The sequence below is a fragment of the Eutrigla gurnardus genome, assembly GCF_963514095.1.
Source record: "Eutrigla gurnardus genome assembly, chromosome: 15".
NCBI lineage: Eukaryota > Metazoa > Chordata > Actinopteri > Perciformes > Triglidae > Eutrigla > Eutrigla gurnardus.
In genome coordinates this window covers 6,240,195-6,261,122 of record NC_139938.1, presented here as the reverse complement: position 1 = coordinate 6,261,122, position 20,928 = coordinate 6,240,195, and the positions used below count along the sequence as shown (strand labels likewise).

General features: G+C 43.4%; 1 protein-coding gene across 1 annotated transcript in view; it reads left to right on the top strand.

Annotated features, from left to right (window-relative positions):
- Positions 1-3,480: 3,480 nt before the first annotated feature.
- Positions 3,481-20,928, top strand: part of flrt1a (fibronectin leucine rich transmembrane protein 1a) — a 39,958-nt gene continuing 22,510 nt past the window's right edge. Inside the window, exon 1 of the mRNA XM_084029792.1 lies at positions 3,481-3,966. The gene's annotated coding sequence lies outside the window, so the exon portion shown is untranslated. The remainder of the gene's footprint in view (positions 3,967-20,928) is intronic.

The following is a 20,928-nucleotide window of genomic DNA, read 5'->3' as shown; positions in this document are numbered from 1 at the left end:
CTGCGTAATTACACTCCCACTCCCACTGAGACGCCATGGAGAGGGAGGCTAAGTAAGGAAATGCAGCATAGATGGAGAGCAGTGGCAGTGGGTGAGAGGAAAGAGGAGCACAATGTCACAAAGGGGGTCAGATATTAGATTCACGCCTGCAGATAAGAAGGGGGGAATTTGACTTTGAACATCATGACCTCAATCACCATATTGATCATTATGTCTAAATGAGAAATACGGCAAACTATAACTCCACACTACTGCGTGCTGCGGTTTCCTCCGGAGTGAGAGAGATTAGCGCCTTTTCTTCTGAAGCAAACAAACGTGTTGAGCATCATGTAACACTGAAGCTCTCGCTCAATCTGCAGGCTAATCACAATATGGCCATGTTAATGGCACATGACATTTAGCAACACAATAGTTCATTGGAGGGACTGAAAGCCACTTTATCACAAAAGGATCTTAACAGCTGGCTATAAACCAGAAGCAGATACACCCGGCGCAAGGACAGTAACGTCATCAGCCCGGCCATATAAACCGGAGTTAGCCTGCATTATGAGGACCAGCTAAATTGAATTAACACATTTAGGAAAACGTGCACCCAAGTCAGCCTGATGAGCCGTGCACTCGGAAGAGGCTGTTGACGCCAGCCAGTAAAACACAGCTGGCGTATAGTGAGTCCTCTCAGTGCTTCGACATGCAGCCACGTAAATGGAGGACAGAGTCCATAAAGCTCAGCTCACCTGACTGGATGACTGTAGAGCGGCTGTAAAAAACCTGCACTCAGTCTGCAGAGCCAATGAAATGTCTGGATCTGCCGGCTTGACAGTGATTGGATCTATGGATGACTTGCCTACAGAGGTTCGTGGACTTGAGTCACATGACTTGGACTCGATGAATGTAAAACGTGCAGGTCAAAAAAATTACAGGTGGAGACGCATTGCATTTGATGAAGAGCGCATTATGACTTGTTTACGGCTCAAAGTTTAGGTTTTGGGTGCATTCAACTTGCATTTCCTCTGCAAGCCACCAGGGGGCGGTTCTTCTGGTTGCAAAAGAAGTCTGAATGCATGGAAGTCTATGAGAAAACGACCGTAATTTTCACTTTGATTTATTATCTCAGTAAACATTGTAAACATCAGTTTATGATCTTAATCGCTAGTTTCAAGTCTTCTTCAATACAGCATGATGTTCATTTAGTAAATGATGTTATTATGTAAACCATAAATCAGGGGGTGCTTTAGGGCGGGGCTACATTGCATCAAATTATTGCATTGAATTATGAAGCTAACCTTTTTTTTAACAACTTCTCACCAGAAGCCCGATGGATCCGGATCCGGATCCAGTAAGGTCTGCTGCTTGTGTTCGTCAGATCCACCCGTCGCTCCTCTGGAGTCCAAATATGGTCACTTGTGTCCACTGGTTGCAAAAAAATCCAAGATGGCAACGGCCAAAAGGCTGAACTCAAGGCTTCAAAACCAGATTCCACAAACCAACAAGTGGTGTCATAATAATGACTACGTCTCCTCTTACAGCCTGTTCTCAGGTTTGAAGTGCAAAGATTTGAGACTAACTTGTTACAAGTGAAACACTGACTGATTCACCTCTGCGTGCATACACATAATGACTCTGATGGTGTGGTATATTTCACATCTCAGGAGGACATTCGGCTCAACCCCAATTCTGACTTAGTGACCAGTACATAAAAAAACACCTGTCTTTATATGAAATTGTCACAGCTTAATGTAAAGGTTGGAGTTCTGTGACTCCACATCTGCATAATCACCCAGATTAGTAATATGAGGAGGCTCAACCCCGAGCGTACCAGATGGACGTCAAATGGTGAGGCGAGGCCTTTGGTAGGAGCAGTACCACCTCTCAGACAGGTTTAGGTTAAGTTCCAGACCTCCTCCTCGTCCTGTCGGGATTAATCTCTCAGCGAGGAGAGCCACACTCGTAGGTTATTTGCTCCAGTCCCTTCTGCTCTCTGTTCAAAGCACTCTAACACGTTCAGACGTTACAGTAATCATCTCCCGAAAACACTCACGTCACTTTGATGCACACAATATTGCATGAAATGCACCGATAGTGCAGGGCAAACATTTGAGGGGCATTTTTTTCTTCCATTTTTCAAGGTCCTACTGAATCATTAATGTCACACACTGATGCTCCGCATTGTAATTATAAGAGCCGCTGATCTTTGCTTACTGTTTTGGGCTTTCATGTTGGCTTTTCTACACAAATCAGAGGTCTGGCTCCTCATGGAGCGTGTTTGTGTGCGCACACACAGGTAGAGAAAGAGAGGCTCGAGCCGTGCCACACCTGATCACACCGGCCCGTTCACGGGAAGCTCTCAAGCCTAGTATTGTGGTTTTTGAGGCACAAATGTAAGCAACCGGGCACGCAGCTCCACGCTCAGGTTCGAGTCCACATCGGATGTGGACTGGAGCGGATGTCCAACCAATTTAAGGACCACTTTGTAAACATTCGCTGTCCAGGCTCGGACCAAACAGTGCCAAGATTGGACGGAATCATAACCTGGCCCACATGCTGCGCAGGTCCGAGTGGGGCTTTAAATTAACAACAAAATCCATCAGTGTGACAAAGAAGGGGCCGAGGAAAACCAGGAGACCAGCTAGGGGGGAAAAAGATGGGGGGAACTGTTGTTTGTCCCCAAAATGTAACTGCACAGAGTCTCTAGTGATGTTATTAATTTGATTTCAAGACATAGATAGATAGATAGATAGATAGATAGATAGATAGATAGATAGATAGATAGATAGATAGATAGATAGATAGATAGATAGATGATAGATAGATGATCGGTAGTAGAAAGATGGATAGATAGATAGATAGATAGATAGATAGATAGATAGATGATCGGTAGTAGAAAGATGGATAGATAGATAGATAGATAGATAGATGGGAGATAGATAGATAGATAGATAGATAGATAGATAGATAGATAGATAGATCGGTAGTAGAAAGATGGATAGATAGATAGATAGATAGATAGATAGATAGATAGATAGATAGATAGATAGATAGATCGATAGATAGATAGATAGATAGATAGATGGGAGATAGATAGATAGATGGATGGATAGATAGATAGATAGAGGATTTTACATTTGTATATTTATCAATATTCTGCACCTTATTTTGACCGTATAGTGAAACAACAGGAGAGAGAGAGAGAGAGAGAGAGAGAGAGAGAGAGAGGGAGAGAGAGGGAGAGAGAGAGAGAGAGAGAGAGAGAGAGAGAGAGAGAGAGAGAATGGGAAACATGCACCGCGTCTCACTATTATTCAAAGGACATGTAGAGGAAAGGCTTTCACAAATGTGTTCCAGCCTCCTCCTCCCTCTCCTTTAATCCTCTCCATCCTTTACGCCTCACTCTCTCCCTCCTCTCCTCGTCTCCAGCCTCGGCCGACACATCGGAGAGAGATTTTTTTTTTTTTATTGCAGTCTCTCTTTCAGAGAATAAATCGGCGTTTATTCCGTGCAAACAGCGGATACAGCTGAGAGCCAGAAGCTTCTTCTTCTTTTCCCCCCCTCTTCTTCTTTCTCTTCGCGAAGGTGCGCGGATGAGCGAGCACGTACCGGACCGCTGACTAATTGCCTTAATAAGGCGCGCAAGTTCGCCAGCGACTCGGGCACGTTTTCTCCCCCCGTATTAGCGTGCAGCCACAGTGCCGCAGCGGGGAGATAATCGGGCGGAGGGAGCAGTTACAGAGAGGAGCCGGAGACGGAGAGAGAGAGAGAGGAGGGAGCAGCACATGATCACAGGCGATCCAGTCACTCATCAAGCGGAGCGGGTCGTAATTGCGCTGGCGACAACATATGGGAATACAACGCGTTGAGACTGTGGTCACACCTGCCCGCGGAGGAGACCGGAGGAGCCGCGGCGGGGAGGGAATCGAACCTGAGAGAGGGGCAGCGAGAGGGAGAGCGCGGCGTCCGAAGCACCATCCGGTAGGTGAGCCTTGATTGATGTGAGCGGACTGCCAATATGCTGTTCATCATCCGATCCGGCCCAACACAAAAAAAAAAAAGAAAAAAAAGAAGGAATCACCCCATCAGTGTTTTATTGCGCGTTAAAAGCGCCAACAAGTATCCCACACATAATATCTTCGTTTCGAGAAATAAAAAGGTCCGTCTGTGAAACGATGGAATCGCTTCTTTGCAAATGCCAAACCACTTGATCGAAGATACGTGTTTGAGTGAACAGTCGGCATTAACACACACACACACACACACACACACACACACACACACACACACACAAGCAGTGGATTCTAGTGCGAAGGCCCAGTATGGATACAAATCCAAACAAAGGAGAGAAGACCCAGTATAAACGCTACAGGAATTAGGCAGTGATGTGCATGCAAAAAGATTAAAAAAAGAGAAAGCACTGAAGCAGTGAATATTATGGGATACATATCAGGTGACAATCCAAATCATGCGTTCATGAATCAATGTACACACATGATACACAGCCCTCGATTGTGGTTTAGGGCTGTAAAGTTCTGAATAACCTGAACGCACCCCCACAGCCGCGTTCCCATTGACTTATTTGACTTGTGGAACGACTGCATATATTACTCCTGCAGCAGTGCCTCCCACCGTGGATGCCCATTAAATTGCTATTAAGTTGGTAAAACAGTTGGAGGTAATAACGGTGCGAGCTGAAGTCAACACGACGTGCGGCAAATCTAAACACGTGAAACAGAAACATCCTGATCTCGAATAGAAACACAGAAATGAAGTCCAATTTTAAGAGTTTTGCAGCATTTTTTTTTTAATGTGTCATCTCATCAGCCTCTGAGGAGAAATTAGTGTCTGGTCATGACAGGATTTTGTTTGTGGAGATGATGTCGACCAACCACAACCTCGTTTCCAATGCGACTCATTAAATGAAAACCAGGATTGAAGGGATATTTGGCGCGAGGAACCTCTGGCAGAAGGCCACAGAGGAGCGCTTTGCAGGAGGCAAAAGCAGAACGGGGCGACGAGGACTCGTAGCCGGCATGAATAAGAAGCTGCGGAGGCTTGAGACGGGTCTGCAGCAATAACTCGTGCTAACCTGTGCACGTGGCACACAGGCGATAGACGAGCAGATGGCTTCTCCGGAGGAACTCATCTTGTGGAAGTTGGATGAGATATTCTTGGATGGACTACCCTCTGACTGGCTGGCACCGAGGCCCGCGGCTGGCAGTGATGACGGCAGTCATGGTGAATGGCCTCCCTGATTACATCGCTCACTTTTAAGACTTACCCGTACCCTTAAAGAAAGAATCCCAGAGGTTGTGCTGCAGCTGCGAGGCTGATTAAGGTTCTGATACCAGTATCGGAAAAAAAGCTTCAACTTCGGCTTTAAAATGCTGGATCGGATATCGGCGAGCGTGAGATTCCTGTCCCTAAATGGGAACAACAACACGTGTCACCCGATACGTACACCCCGCCCCATGGCTGGGGCGCATGTGCAGCTCTCAACTGTCGAACGCTGCGTCCGAAATCGATAACGGAAGTAGCTAAAGATTGAGACATCTTGCTTTTTTCATCATCTCTGTTGGCAATATTTCAAAATCCCACCGGCAACACATATTTTTTCCGGCTTCGGCCGATGCGCAAGTTCAGGTTTCGTATCTGGAAGAAAAATAATGGTATGACAACATCTCCAATGCTGATGCGGCAGAGTGTTGCTGAATTGATATTCATGTTTATTGATGTATAAGCTCAGACACAATGCAGCCTCTTCCAATGCTTCAAATGCCAAACGGCTCATAATTAACATGGTTATTGAATGATGTGGCTCTCTAAATAATTTGTTTGTATGCAGGGTCTTAGTGTGGCATTTCTCTGTGTCGATTTGTTGATTTTAAGCCATCAATAAGACCACATTATTATATTTGGAGAGTGCAATACTTTTTAATTAGAAGTTCTGTACGACGTTCCTGTTGGATCTGCTGTTCCAAGCGTTTCACAGTTGTAGCCGTGGATGCTAGTATCGCTGCACAGCTGTGCTGCCTTGTTGATGACCTCATTGCATTAAAGAAAAACAATTAAATTCACTTTTTTGTGTGTCAGGTGATTAATGTGTTTGGTAAGCAGCGATGTAAAAAAGCGGGATAATAACAGGAGCCATTCATTACGGCGCTCAGTCTTGGGGCTTACTTTCGGTAATGACCGCCTCGCTGTAAGTGCGCCTCGCTTGGCAACCTGTAGCGTATCGGAGCCTCGCGTGGCTGCTGCCAGTGATGAGCCTGTCTCTGATCATTAGCGCTCGTTTCAATTGGCTGTGATTGCGAGGTAACGTTACGGACTGACATCTGACTTTCTTCGCGGTATTGACGTCTGACTGACGTCCGGATCACTTTGTCCTGATTTCTGACAGATTAGTTTCAGCATGACTCAGAACATCGACATGGCTCCTTCCATGTAGAATTCATTCAGATCAAGCCAAGGACAGGCGTCCGCCGCGTCAAAGGATTCACACAAATAACATACAAATGAAAAGATCAGCTTGTCTCAGAACGTCCTTCGCTCCGTGCATCATCACCGTTGGGGGCAGGAAGCTGCCCTCGGCCTGCAGTGCTTTTTTTTTTATCACACTTTTGAATATGCGAACTTCCTGTCTATAAAACATAACAGCCTAGCTATTATGTAGCCATTCGTGACAGCACAGTCATTACAGGAGTGACAGCCTTCCTGCGCACCATTGTTACCATTACAGCAGAGAAATTGATGGTTTGCAGTGTCCGTGCTGGGCAGTAGGTGGGAACCTGTCAGAACAGAGGAGGTGGACTGACACGCCGGATTAAAAGAGCTCATGAAAAGAACTTCAGATTGATTTGGACAATAATCACCTATACTTACTCAATATTCAATCATACAGGTAATGACAAGGTAAGTCATAACAAAAAAACACCCAAACCACATTGGTAAAACCGGATGCAGGACTGCCATTTAGCACTGCTGGGGAGGAAAAGAGAAAATGTATGAGCATTATCTGGTAGAAGACATTAAGTGCTCCTACAATTGCATAGCAAGGGCATATTGGCGGAATCAATAATTGTGTGCCATTTTATGCCATAAAAGAAAGCAAAACGTCTGTAATTCGTCATACTTTTAACCGCATTTAGCACCCAACGGATTTTGTTGTTTCAATTTAAGCCGTTCTTGAGCCACTTGCCATTTGCAGCAGCAGGATTAGAAACACAGTCCCTCTCTTCTCCAGTGAAAGCATTAGAGGGGAGGCGGCGGAGGGGGAGGAGGGAAGGGAGGGCTTTCTGGAACCAGTGGGGCCTTTGGTGTCGGTACCCTTGCCACAGGCCTGCGCTGAGCTGGACAGCCTCTATCTTTGGCCACCACGAAATAATTAGCTGTACATTTGCAGGGTAAACAGCACGCTGAACCACTGCTGACAAAACTGAGGTTCATTGGAGCAGCGTTAGTCAGCTGGCTGGGAGACAAGAAAGGGGCAGCTTGACAGGATGTGTCTCTTTACCACCAGCTAATGAAGCATCTCTACAGCTCACTCTCCGCTCACAGCATCCATCCTCCTGCTTCTCCTACTGTAAATTCTCCCATTCTGGTTATAAATACCCATTAACTGCATTTACATGTTAATGAAGCTGTTACATCATCTTCTTTGTTGGACTTTTTGAGCAGCCATTAGTGTAGTTCATTGGTGAAGAGTTGGCAACGCGCTTTTTGTGTGTGGATTTATCCAGACATTTATTGTAAACTTCCTGCCATCGTGTGCAGCAGACGCGGGAGTTTTATGAGTGCTGTTTATTTGGCAGAGTCGGAACGGCGATATCAGCGTACGCACAGCAAACCCCAATCCTTCCAAGACGAATAAAATACGAATGGACATGAAAACATGTCTAATCGTAGCCTAATTGCTGTTGTTTGTTGTAATGCTGGTTGCAAAGTATAAATACAATATACTAATTAATCAATATCAACCACCAGAAAGGTCTAAATACTTTTAACGGTTTGTTGTCTTCATTGCATTTTTGTGTGAGGTAATTAAAAAAATAATGTAAAGCAACTATCATACACAGCAAATATAGCCAGGCATCCTCTATGCTGGCTTTATTTCTGCAGCCTAGCCCGTTATTTAACAGCCACCTTAGATAAAATGAGTCTTTTCAGGCTCCCTGATGCATGAAATGGACGTTCAAACACGTCATTTTACATGTCGTTTCCAAGAATCAAAATGTCATCAACTCAAGCACCGAACGCACGCAAATAGACCGTAATGACCGTAAGTATTACTCCTATTACACAATGCATGTCCATCTTTATTTGAACCGAGGGATGTTCATAAACAGGACATCACTTCATTAAGATGTCACTGTGAAGATCAGTAAATATACCTCTGAATATGAACAACTCCCTCCAGACAGTAGCACGCATTCATGCCAGGTTTCCACCTCGTTTTTGTCGTGTGTGTTTTCTGGTCTGGTTGTTTGTCGTCTCTGTGAGCAGGTTCTGCATTAATACATCCTCAGACCAATAGCCGATGGAGTCTGAGATTGGGTTGTTTGAAGCCAGATGGGTCAGCTGTTTCTACAGCTTCTCCTAGATATTGATGGTGACGGCTCACGTTAGGCTTCCATGGAGGCGTTGCAGCATTTGGCTCGACAAATCGCTGTATTGCATTGATTGTGGTCTCGATCAGTGATTTCCAACCAGGGGTACTCCTTCACTGGGGGTTACGTTGCTAGGGGTTACGTGGGGAAAGAAAGACAGACATTAACCAAGTGTTGCAGGTACGATATAAGATATGAAATGTCTAAAAAATAATGAATATGATGGTTGATATCAATAGCTTTAATGAATGAAGTTGTAATGACATAAGACACATTTGGAGAATGAAAAGTGGTGAAGGGGTTCTTGAGTTCATCAGGTTGGATGATGCAGTACGTAGACACTCCTATATATCCTACCAGGGGATGATATGAGATTTTATCACGGAGCTGGATAAAGAATACTCCAATAATTGATGGTGATGAATTCCCATTATTAGGATAATCGTGAACATCGTAACAAGTAACTTGAATAGCTCGTTATCATGATAGAGAAGTGAATGATAATGAAACGTACAGGAATGACATGAACAATGTTGCTATTTAAAAAAAATAATAATAATCTGTTATTTTATTTATGCAGCAGGAACTTATGATTTATAATTAGCTTATTGAAGATTGTTCACTTCAAAGGGTGCTTGCAAAGGAAAGAATGACATGTTAATGTAAGGTGAAATCATGCCGGTGTGTTTTATTGCCGTTTGAAGAGTTGCTTATTGGGATAAAATTGTGAATCTGAATTATTTTGGTCAGGATAATCGTGACATGACATTTTCATGTCATCCCGTGCCTATAGCCTATTAGATCACAGGCTTTGGTAAATATGCAAAACAAGTTTTGAGGTTCAAGCTCACAGTCTAATATTGAATCTAAGGCAGTGCAGGTGCATAAGATGAGAGACTGACAATTTCATGATACGACTAAAAAGAACAGACAGGAACTGCTCTCCCTCCCCTGCTATGCTTCAGTGTTGCTGTGTGTGCAGCGCATATCTTTCCCTGATTACATCAGTCGCGGTGCTGATATAACCATTTACTGTGGTTCGAGGCTAAAAAAAATAAATAATAAAAAACAACAACACATGCACAGCTTCCTGCATTAATTTTGTCTCTTTGAGTATTATGAATGTCTGCCATTTTTACGCAAGAAAAAAACTCCAGATGCCTCTGTCGTTTTTTTTTTTTAAAAAGCAGGCGGTTTAATGCTGCGAGTGACTGAGTAGCTTCACTCCGGCTGTGCATGCAGAGTGACTACACAGATGAAAGCTCTGCACAGATGAAAGCCGGGTGAGGACGAGGGGTCATCGCCTTCGCCGTTGTCCACTGTGTGTGGCTTCACTTTTTGAAAGTGTTATCCTTCGAGTCCGCCAGTGGAGTGTGGAATAACAATAGTTGTGGGAGCAGACATCAATAGCTGGGAGCCTCTTGTGAGAGTGTACCGAGCTGGAATAAAATCACAATTCTTCTGTCTCCAAAGAGCCCGCGTTGCTCCACCAGAGGCAATATTGTTTCCTCCTTCATACATTACACTGAACAAAGCAAACCACATCCTCACTTTTCATTTGTGCTTAATTCTCGGGAAACAGACTCTGGGTACGCCGATGCAGGCGAGGTACCGCTGATCATATTCAACGTGGCAAATCAAACCTTCTGGCTGTCGTTTTCCCATCGGAAATATGTTCTCCTGGCATGGGAACTTAATTTGCCCTCGCCCACGCGTTCTTGGAGCCTTTTACGCTAAAAAGCTGAGTTGAGCCCGGAACGACGTCTTTTAAATAATACGATCACAACCGTTTCGGCACAACATGGAGCACGACTTAGTGAAAACAGGGTTTATCTGAGTAATATAGACGTCTCTTTGATGACGCACTCTCACGCAGCCTTGAGGAAAGAGTTTCATTTAAAATGTGTAATAACATAACATTACATAACGTAACATGACACTGTAACCTCTTCACAATGTGATGAAAGTGTTTTCAACTAAAGTTCTGGCCAGATATTACACAGTGCCCCATTACTTGTACAAGGATTAGTGAAATATTGTTCATGCCGTGTTAATCTAATAACTCTTATTGTGATACACTGTTAGTGTGTGAGGCCTATAATACGGTGAACATGCTGATATTTTATACATGTATTAGCATGACTGATTTGGAAAATCACAACAGTAAAAGCAGACATTTAGAAAGCCGGGGCATTTTAAATCTAAAATACGGAAAACAGCAGCCACTGGCGTTTTTCCTCCTCTGGTTCTGAATGAGACTTGGAGGAAGCTATCTGAGGCCCAATAGTATTGACATTCGGAGACACTTAAGCGTTTAAATCCAGCACAAGTCACAGAATGTGTCTACCAGTGATTTAGTGTTCTGTTAAACCCCCTTGTACTCTGCAAATCACAGAAATCAGTGTCTTATGAAAAGCCTAAGCGTGCACGCTCGGTTTCGTCTGTTAGTAACAGAGCTGGATCAAACGCGTGTCGGCAAAATATACAGGCACAAAAATTGTCAGAACCACTCTAGCTGCAGAGTTCCGCTCGGTTGTAAACCTTTTATATGGGCCAAATGTATTAAATATTAATGTTTCCCAGGAGTGGAATATGAGCAAGTTGTATCTGCATGTGTCACGCCCGGTCATGTAACGTGAAAAAAAGGCTCCGGGAAATCTATTAATCTGTAAATCTGCTGCAGCAGAGCAAAGTACATCAAGTCACTACGTGTCAAATCCAATGTATGTGCTGATTGAGTATTTTCAAACTGCACATGCTGCTGACACTTTTGGTTTTTTTGAATCACTAAGCTGAAAAACTGTTGGTTGATTGATGGTCCTAAAGTCAGAAAGAGAAGTCACGACATCAGAGTTTGTGTTGTGTTAACGCGGCCGGATCCATCAGGGCTTCACAACAGCCTTTGTGCCTCGCACAAGAGAAGAAAGCCAGCATTTCTTTAATGGACTCTTTATTTTTCTGCTCTTTCCTAGTAATTGTAGCGGTTGGATCCTAATGGGGACGGCAAACCTCCATCAATGGAAATGAATCCACTTACATGCAGCCTGTGTTCTTCACGGCAACACCGAATGTGGCATCAATCACGTTTCTCCCTCGTATCGACGGATTGGTATTCCCATGCATGGCGTGCATGAAACCGCCCGTTGTTGTGTGCGGTTAGTGTCGTGTTAAACCCGAGGGCGCACTCATGCAGACTAATGCATTAAGAATCACTCCGTTGTGGTAATTTTGCCATTAACATGAAAAATGCTCCGTCATATTCCCTTTCCATACAGCGCTCACTCTGTCTTTCTTTCCTCCCCTTCAGCATTGTTTCCTCCTGGTTCTCTCTGATGTCGACCTCTCTCCTACCATGTTTTTTCGCTATCATCAGACAGACAAATGAGAAACAAGAGAGAAAGCAAGCCTCGGGGCTTGTGTCCTCGCATCATCACCACTCCCTTTACCCCCCCCCCCCTTCTTCTTGTTCTCTATCCTCCATCTTTCTGTCGTCCTGAGTGACAGCTGGCAGCCAGTAGGCTACAGTGGACATGCCAAGCCAAGTGCAGATATTTGCCAACTGACTTGAGAAAATACAAATTTGAGCGTCGACTGCCTCACGCATGCTCCAGCTCCGAACCTCCTATTGCTGCTCTTTTCTCGATGGCTCAAACCCATGCAGCACTCGGTCCGCTCCCTGCTGCCCACAGAGCGTTGTGGCCGTTAAAACATGCAACAGTACGTTCACAAAAGGGCTGGAAATGAATCCAGAGGGACGGACTCCAGGCAGAGGCCACGCAGGCAGCTCCCATAAAATCAACCATTGAAAGCAGCAGCGCGTGGAGAGGAATTGATTATAATAAAAAAAAACAATTACTTGATTATGTGGGCTGATTATGAATTTAGATAGATTAAAAAAAAAATCCACAAAGAAGAAGATAGCATCCTATAAAATCCATTCCCGATATGTTAACATATTATGATGAAGAAGTTTGTGTTCATTGCTTGTGGAAGGCTAGTTTCATTTTGACTGGAGGAATAATTAAGCACCGCTTTGTTGCCCACGTGTCTTCTTTTCTCTCTTTTTCTTCCCCTTAGAATAAAATAGGCCGGTGCTTTGCCTTTAAATTCAGGAGCTTCACAGCAAAAGGAAGACATCTCCTGTAATGACTCTGCAATATGCAAACAGCACCTTTTATTATACAAACAGCGTGTGCTGTCACGCTCCCTCTAGTGCGAACACACACACACACACACACACACACACACACACACACACACACACACACACACACATCTTATATACTGTATATATATAACCACAAGAAGCCCTATGAGGAGAAAGAGGAAGGAACCATCATGGAAGGAGAAGCCCATGTACGGCATGTTGGACTGAAGGACAGAAGAGAGGCTCTAATCATGGCAGCACAAGAACAGACTGAACACTACATCAATACAGGCCAGGGTGTACCAGACAGGACCCCAAGTGCAGATCGGGGTCTACCACACACAACAGAGGAGAGCAGTACTTAAAGATGTAGCTAACAAGAGACAGCATCAGCTGGAAGAAGGAACATGAGAAAATAGAAAAGATGTGGAAAATAAAGACATCAGTGATACTGGTGGTAATCTGAGCCATCGGGGCTGTAACCCCTAAACTGGGACAGGTGGTCCAGCAGAGTCCAGGGTCAACATCCGAGATCTCTGTCCAGAACAGTGTAGTCCTAGAAACAGTTAAAGCAACATTTAAGAAGTTTTCCTCTTCGGTCCCCCTACAAGTTGGAAGGGAATTGTCCATTTCTGCCGTCGTAAATAATTTAGCCTACCGCAGCCTACCGTCGCACGCACGTTATTTGTTTGTATGCAGAACGATTTGAACGCCGTCCAGTGACAAGGTAGAGTAGCTAACGCCTTAGCTAAGATTAGCCAACATGAGCCATAGCGATAGTTACATATATATTAGCACAATAGCTAACGCCTTAGCTAACATGAGCCAATAAAATAATCAACAGTGTATTGTACACAGATGCACACTGTTTGGGAAAAAAAACAAGATTACTGGTATTATTTACAAGTCCAGCAGCAAAAAAGCAGAGTCACCATCCATCTTGCATTTTGTAGCCTCCTTCAGCTCTCGCCAACGAGTGTGAGCCGGTCCGATATTCACTCTCGTTCGAGCTCTTTCTTTGTCATGCTCCCGTTTTCTTTTCTTCGCCTCATCGGACATTATACTCCTCCTTTTCTTTGCAGACTCTGCCATGACGCCAATTTAGAAACTACCTAGCTGCAAGGTATCTTCCACGCACCTGCCGGGTGTTCTCCCACTGATCTCCACCGGCTTTTGTAACGCTTGCCGTAAAGCAGGTCAAATTCGTAGTCTCATTAGAACTACAAAACCGCTACCGGACGAGGCAAAGTTACATAGTGCGGTTACAGCCGATAGAGGGCCGCAGAGCGAATGCTGAAGTGCCGTTCACCCGGTTTTGAGGTGATGAACCACTGAAACTATTTTGGAAACATTATTTTAAGGCACTAAATACTCTTTAGTGTTGCTTTAAAGGCCAATGGGGCATGTGGGGAATTTATATTTATTAGGGCTGTCAAAATGAACGTGTTATCGCGGGAGGATTCATTTCTGGAATTAACGTGTTCATTTTTTTCATGCTGTTGTCTCGCTGAATGGGAAGTTCGAGTAGAAAAAAACAAAGATGGAACAATCAATAAACACTCATAAAACTACTAAGATAAAACCGCACCGACACCACTGCAGAAACGTAACTTTAACTGAATTTAGCAACAACACTGGCTGCTCTGGCTCAGGAACTTAAGGTGGGCTGACCTTTAAGGTGGGCTAGCGCTGTTCTCCTTGAGAAAAAGTATCGGTGTATTCCTTTTTGTCGAGGCTTCACATTCTGGTGCATAAACGTCTTCTGTCATTTATCTTTCTGTTCCCACAACAATATACAGAGAAAATGGGAATTCTTCTAGTATATTTACAAATGGTAAATAATCACGATTAATCGTAATCCACAGGTACCCTGTGATTAAATTGTTAATAGTTTGACAGCCCTTATATAAATGTGTATACCAGCTTCACACTGTGTAATTCTGTGTTGTTAGAAACAGAAGGAGCAGCATGAAAAAGGAGCAGCAGTTGTTCTGGCAGAATTTCCACAATTTTCTAATTTTCAGGAATTCCCCAATGGCAGACATCTTTCTTATTGTCATTACTTCACTCTAAATGGGAGGTGACACCAGGGTCAGGTTCTCTCGTTGATGTAGACTGAACAGCAGCTCTGGAAAGCCAAGATCTGATTAGTGTTTTTGTGGAGGCTGAATTGCAGAATTTTACAACAATTTGTGGAGGAGCAGAGGTCAGCATCTGCAAAGAGGAAATTACAAGACATGAGATTACATAAATCATAGATGGAGAGTAAAAGAAAACAAGATGCGTGCCATATAACGGTATGCTTATACACACACACACACACACACACACACACACACACACACACACACCAAGTATCTATGTGTAATCTGGGATTACTGTAGAAGGAGGGCATGTCCAGCACTTCATGCAGCACAGAAATGCACAAAATAGAAAAAAAGAAATAGACAAAACACAAGGCTCAGACTTGAACCTTAAGGGATAAAGCAACCCAGGCAGTAATGAAAGATCAGGGATACAGGGATTTGTTGTTTTGCTTTGATGGAGGAGTCAGACAGAGTCGTGGTCTGAGACAGAAACACCAGCAACAACAATCTCATGGAAACAGGAGACCGTCCGCAGACATTTCTATCCAAGCCCGTATCCGTGTGAGTGTTGCTCCGGGCGTCCGTTAAATGTGTTAACATCCAGCATTCTGACACTGATTACCACCATTACTACAACAACAGCTGAGACATTTGTTTAACTACCAAAAAACCAAAGGCGTTGCATCATGTGTCTCTGCGTCTCGCTAGAAATCAGATAAATTGCACAGAAGGAGATTGGCGGTGGTCGGTGGCGCAGCACAGGAGGAGAGCGTCGCTCTCAAAAATGACCTCCAACATTGTTAGAAAGGAGTGATTAGTTGAGTCATTAATTACTGGATTGTCAGGAATTTAATGGCCAACTATCACGATGAGAGATTAATAATTTAAGTCATTTTACAGCTTCTCGCATGTGAATATTTCCTGGTTTTCTTTGACAGTAAAGTGAACAGTGTGGAGTGTATTTTAATTATAATTAACGGATATTATATAGACAAATCCAGTCATCTTTTAAACAGGCAAGGAATCAGTAAATGAATAAGAAATTAAAAGAATTCCTAGTTGCAGCCCTAATCTTTAGACATTAAACATGTTTCTTTAAACGCGTCGGAAGCATTCACAGCGGACAGATGTCACATTTCCATCGTAGTTTCTTCCTGATTTCATTCTAATGTCTCAGTGAGGCGTTTTCAGCCTGCGCTGGTCGAGCACGTCGGCCTGCCGAAGCTGCTCCGCCCTTTAGTCATTTAAGTCACACTTGGGTTTCAGTGGTCATTGGAATTCCTTTTTTACGATCCCGCCGATCAATCAATCCCGTAATTCAATCCCCCGGTCAATCATGTTTAAGTGAATAATTCACAAACCATGACAGAAATCTCATGGAAATGGCTCACAAGCAGACCGCTATACATGTCGTTATACTGCTCAGAGACCTGAACGCAATCAGACCCAATTATAAGTGGATGAGATCAAAATGTAGAAAAGGAAAAGGAATATTTGCGTGTCAGTGTGCCGGAGTGAAAAACTGGAGACTCTTAGTCACAAACGTATGATTTGAATACGTTTGTGATTTCTGTCGCAGCTCTGTTATCAAAATGTAGGCAAATAATATTCCAAAGCTTAATTATCATCAGCAGAAACATTAAAGGCTCTGGAAACGTATTTTCTTAAAGGTTGAGTAGGTCATTCTGTTCAGAAGCACTTTCTGTTACATTACTTGAAATCCTTGAACATACCAATAACAATGAATACATTAAATGCTCTGACATTAAAAAAATTAAACTAAAAATGTAATCTGTGGCCGTGGCAGGATTATAAAACCCCGTCCAATCAAAAAGACGGGCCGGAGAAAATAGACGGCCTGCCTGTTTGTCAACTCGTTTGGTGTTCTGGGGGAGTGGCTTTGATCAGAGGTCTGAATGAAGGGGGCGGGACTTTTTTGGTTCGGCGAAGCGTTCAAAGTCAAAATCTCTGTTTTTTCCAAATAATACTCAACCTTTAAGTGATATGATTCTTAACGATCACAGTGTCTGTAAAAGTCAGCACAGTTTTTGCCTATTTCATATTTAAATGTGCTCTCCTGGCTGATTTGAAGTGGGCGGGACTCAGTACCAAGGGAGACGTCGATTACCTCTGTGCACCAATCAGGAGCCAACGAAGTTTGAATCAGTCTGGTTCAGGTTGAGTTGTTTGGTTACCTACACAGTCCCCATGTGGCAAATAAGTTAACTGTCCTTTTTCAACTGGACATGAGTATGAAAATAACAAAACTGTGTAATAAGAGTGTTGTATTAGTACAAATGTGAACCATAACTCATGTGTCCAACGGCAGAACGAGCATGTACCTCTATCGTATACATGGCAAAAAACCTGCCTGCAGGACCCGAACGCTTCACAAGTTCCATATCATTTCCTGTTTCTTATGAAAGCGAACGTTTCTGCTCACAGCTTTATTTCTCTTGTGACATTTCCAGTTGCTTGTTTCAGATTGATGCTTTCCATTTAGTGCTTGCGTGCAGTCAGCTATGGTAATTGCTATGGTAAAGCAGCAAAAACATTAATAACTCGCCCTGTTCCAAACTTTGTAGCGACGCAGAGACCAAGAGCGTAGAAGCAATCACGGCTTGTCGCGCCGCCCACGCCGGGTCAGATTACAGCGACACGTCGGCTCGCTCGCGGTGTGAAAGCCCCGTCAGGGTGCAATAACCAGCAGCCCACACAGACGGGGGACCAGATGGACAGGTTTACCGCTTCTGATTTCCTTCCCTCCTCCTGCCACGGAGCAGTCCTCTGTCTGCGCTTCGGGCTTTGTGCCTTGTGAAATGAAGTGCGATGATCAATTGCGCTGAAAATTTCTCAGAAGGCTTAAAATGGAGTTCTGTGGCCCCGGTCTGCCTCCTGAATTTTTTAACTTTCCTCTGTGCAGCAAGACAAATGGCTGCCCTTTATGAAACCGCCATAAGCAGTTTGATTGTTAATACTGTAGGTGCTGAATATTTCAGGAGAGAGTTGTTAAATATATAAACACATTACAGTTCCATAACTTACAAGCTTTTTGGAAAATTACATCACACCGTTTTTTTTTTTCAAACAAGCATCCGGTTGCTCTGTTTTGAGCTCATAAAAGTGAAGTGTTTGACCCCACAGGGAGCCCTTCATCTGTATTTTTACGGTGTCACTGTTTTCAGTGTCGCTGTCGCAATCATTCATATGGCCATGGACGTCTTCCAGTGCGCACTCTCTCAGAGAACAAAGGAATGAATAGCAAATATAAAAAAAAAAAAAAATGCCAGGAAAACATAAAATTTCTTGACTTTGAGGTTATTGGCTCTGTGACTGAGAGAAGGTTTATGGCCGGGAGTTTTCCGAGGCTAAAAGGAGACAAAGGAAGCTAATCTCACTGAGAAGGGTAAAATCTGCTATATAGCTAATGAAGTATTATACGGTGGTCAATGAGGTAGAGGCACTGCAGAGAGCCTACGCAGTGTGTGTGTGTGTGTGTGTGTGTGTGTACTGTACGCTTGTGCATCAGCGTGCTTTGTCCTATGAGTGGGGGTTTGTTTTTATCAGGGGGATGCGGTGATAATGCCGCCATCAAGAATAAAGTCTTTCAAGGGACAATGAGCTTGTACATCAGGGAGAGAGTGAGAGACAGAAAAGGGCAGAGTGAAGGAACGACCAAAATAAGACTGAGGAAAAGCAACACTGGGTTATGAAAATAATTTCAACCCTCCATATCAGTGCTATTTGCTAAATTTAATCTACAAGTAATGTGTGCTGTAGGATTTTATTTGAAACGTTTCCCCTACTTTTCACAAAGCCTTTGTTTCCCCCCATTAATTTATATTATAATGAGACTATAATGAGACTGCGGATATTTACCATGTCTCCCTTCTTAGTTAACTTCATTAGCATGCTAACATTTGTGCGAAATACAAGGTAGAGCTGAAGCTAAACCACTTCAAATTGTGATCTGATGGCACGATATTAAACATAAGTACAGTTTATCCTCAGGGGAAGATGAACATCTAAACCAACCGTCATGGCAATCCATCTAATAGTTCTTGAGATGAGGCATGGGAAGATATGAAAGTTTAATGGCACCATTATCCTTGCCAAAATGATTGAGATTCACGATGATATCACGATAATAAGCAAAATATGCATAAAATCTTAAAATGACACTTAAACATAGTGTAATCAATTTGTTAAGAAACAAATATTTGTATTGCATCACAGATAAGACATTTTTTTTAGTGAAAGTCATTCTATGTGAAAAACAATCAGGTGATTTTAAATAAGATGATCATAAATCACAAGGTCTCCCTGCATTAAATACAGGATAAATACATAAAAAATAAGGAATTTTTGTATCCTGTATTTTAAAATCAGGCTCTATTTTTAATTTTTCTACAATGATAAGGAGATAGACATCTTTTTCAAGTCACTTGTGATGATGTTGACGATTATCCCCATAATGGAAATTGACTGTGATCAACTTTTTTTTTTATTGTGATTAAATTCTATATCATGTCAACTTGAGATGTTTCAGTCTGAACCAAAGTGGACATCTACACACCTGTTCCCACACTTCCTCATCAGCCTGCAGTCACCTGACCTTCTCCGCCCACCTGCTCACCTGCATCTCCGTCCCTCATCAGCCTCTCAGCACATAAACACAGTTCCATTCTTTTCCTGCCAGACCGCCATCGTTGCTAAGCTGCCTTCTTGCCAGATATTTGAAGCTTTGGAGCTTCTGCTCTGCCCTTTTACCCGGACCTCTGTCTGAACCTGCCAGTTACTCCTTCAGGAAACCACTGAAGTGATCCTGTCTGCCTTCATCTGCATTTGGGTCTTGCACCTGTGACCTTACTCACCGCATCGTGACACTGTGTTGCCTTATAATAATAAGATAAAAAATAAATGATGTCATGAAGTGGCCATCATAAGGATTTTTATATTACCAACAGATCAAATGACTGCTTGAATACAGAACCACAGAGATTTACAGTCCAATCTGCAGTTCCCTCTCAGTATTTGCAGGTTGTTGCAGGGTTTACAATTTTAATCTGCAGTAGCTCACATTTTGAAACCATAATGTTTGTGTAAAATGTGTATCGCAATGAATTCAAGACTAACTCGAGTACGACTGAGGTTTTCAAAACAAAGACATGCACTTCAGGACAAAAATCTGCAGTCAAACAGATAATCTCCTGTGAGAAAATGACCGGTACCTTTTCCGTTTAGTGTACATTTCCTTCAACCCCAAAAATGGAAAATGTCCAGTACATCATCTGTGCCATTCTGTTCAGACTAAAACCTTAAAGGAGTCATAACCTGGTTTTATACGTATCCAGCCCCCCTTGGATCGCTTTGGATCAATTCGTAAAACTTATTAGAAAAACAAAAAAAAAAATTTAATCAAACATTGAGCTTGTTCTGACCCTTTTTCGTACCGCGATTTTATCACGCGAGATTACGCGTGAGGTTTTGACTGGTCCGGATGTGCATTGTATAATATGTAATGAGGCGCGCGTTGATTCGCCGCAGGAAGGACAGAGCCGGGGGGGCTTGCCTGCATGCAGACTCCAAAACATAAACAGCCCCCTGTCATGGCGCACACACTAAATGACGAACCTTACGGAATTCAGGCATTTATGTACGAACCAGAGTCGGAACCCGAACCGGAGAGTGAAGAGCCAGAGACGGTTGAAGAGACACGTTTACAGCAGGACGTCAGGTAGCGGACGGGGGGGGGGGGTTGGGTGGTGAAAGAGGGGTGGGCTTATGCAAGTAGCCTCCACGGTGACGTCACCGTAGGCGCAGAATCAAAATCTCGTGCTTTAGGAATGCACACCCTTGTGTGCTATTCCTGTTCGGAAAAAGAGCAGAAGCGAAAAAACGGCGCCACTTTCAAACTCCAGCCTTTCAGGCAAGTTTCAACTGAGGTCAAACACAGATATGCATGTTTTAACAAGAGAAATTGCGATTTCCTGGTGATGACTCCTTTAAATAAAAATAACCTCCCAAAAAAATACACCATCTCACACTGCCTTAGAGTGCAAAATATTCTGCCATATCTGGTAACGTCAACGGTCCAAGC